This window comes from Chelon labrosus, assembly GCF_963514085.1.
Source record: "Chelon labrosus genome assembly, chromosome: 21".
Taxonomy (NCBI): Eukaryota; Metazoa; Chordata; class Actinopteri; order Mugiliformes; family Mugilidae; genus Chelon; species Chelon labrosus.
In genome coordinates, this window is record NC_140354.1 from 21,071,554 (window position 1) to 21,073,482 (window position 1,929).

Here is a 1,929-nt window from a genome sequence, read left to right on the forward strand (position 1 = left end):
ATGTGAAGAGTTGATGACTCGTGTTTTGAAAGCATAATTTTGTCTGACCACTAAATGTCAGGCTTCATGCTGATTGCCTTAGACGATGACCTGCCTGCTTGCAACACACCAGCTGTCTGGTCATAAATAATTCTTTCCCACCTTCACCCTCAGAGTCCCTGGTCCACGGTTAGGGAGGTTGTCATCTCCGAGGTCTTTGCACTCCATTAGAGAATCTAATCTCGCCTTCAAGCTGGGTGCATTCATTACTTAGCTTAAATTCTTTTCCAAGAAAACTTCGTTGTGACTTTGATTCCGTTGGGCAGGTCTTTAGCCGTGAAAAAAAAAGGTTTGTTACTTTATGTCACATCCCGAACAGCTAACCCTGTTTCAGTTAAATAGCTGTGGGACTGCTTTTGTAAGAGGTCGGTTTTGGGGGGACGTCTTGATTTTGATGTGTTCAGAGAACTCAACCAAGGTTGATTTAGCTCTCTCTACCAAATGAGTTCTCTAAGGGTCAGTTGGGCTAAGTGTTGCTGGTTGTTGTTCCTTTGTGACGCCGTGTTGGCGCTTCCACGCCTGAATGCATCTCTGTCTTTTAAATGCGAATGAATGAGGAGGTTTAGGCAAACGTGACAAGGCCCCTCTCATGAATGGAGACTTTTCAAGGTGCCTCTGATGATGAAGATAATTAGAGGCATTCAGTGGATGCTCTAAAAATCTGTTTATGCGGGCAAGATAATGCAGGAGGCATCGCAAACAACTAAATCCACTTATAAACTTTGTAAATCCAGGAGAGAGTTTGGACTGTTAAATGTTAGCCGGCTTGACAAGGTTAATGTTGAATACATTTAGGACAACTCTGAATATTTCTACTAAATGAAATAAATAAATAAATAAATAAAGACTCCTGAATGTGAAGCATGAGGCGTTTGGTTGCAGATTGAAAAGTCCCAGATTTGCTGCTGCCTCCTTCCGGGCGCCCGTGACCTTTGGCTGACGTCCACGCCGTTTGACAAACTCTGACACGCACATATTCAGTTCGGATCGCGGGGATTGTTTACCAGACGTGGTGGTGTCTTAGCCGGCTGGCCTCACGACTCCTTGCCGCTGCGGGTGTGTTGCCACGGCAACCGTGTATAGTATTGAGCAGAGAGAGCGAGAGGCGCTGAGGCTAACCCTGAGTGCTGCGATGTCTTGTTGCCCCCTCCCCACCCCACTCCCTTTTCTCCGTCCATAATTCCTCTCCCAGGCCGCCTTGGCTTAAACATCCAAATCAGAGAACGTGGCAGCATGACCGCTCACAGCATTTGTTAAAGACTTTTAAAAACCGTCTTGACAATATTTGTGCTTATGCAATCCTGTTCTCAGCTCCAGCTCAGCAAAGACGAACACATAATTGGTTTATACTCAACGGGCTGCAGATCTACAGGTTATTAGAAATGCTTTGACTCCATTTGACACCACTTGCCAGCAGAAATCAACATTATTTACACAAAAAAGCAACTGGAACCCACTTTACTATCCTACTGTACTACTCAACAGTTTTCTCCCACAAGCTGCTAGTCTGGTGAGCTGCTGATCTGACCCGGGACCGTGCACCTTGCACTTTAGCTTAAGGGTCTTAAGCTTAAGTCTTTTAGTATTTTAACTGAGCCTTTTAACTTATTTAAGTCTGCACAGATCTCAGAGAGAAACGCAATTTCATTCAGACAATAGTTTGATTTGATCCGATTTGAGAGTAAGTGCTTAAAAAACTACAACTTTTATATGAAAGGCAAAAATATCATTTAGAGAAAAACAAGACTGAAGCTGTTGTCATGCAACTCTTTTATCTCTTTGATTTCTTCAAAGATGTCTCAGATGTTTCCTCTGCAGCGGGTTTTTTTATTAGAAGATAACAGAATAGTATTTCTCAGCTGTGGTGCGTGCTTGTCTTTGTAATTAATA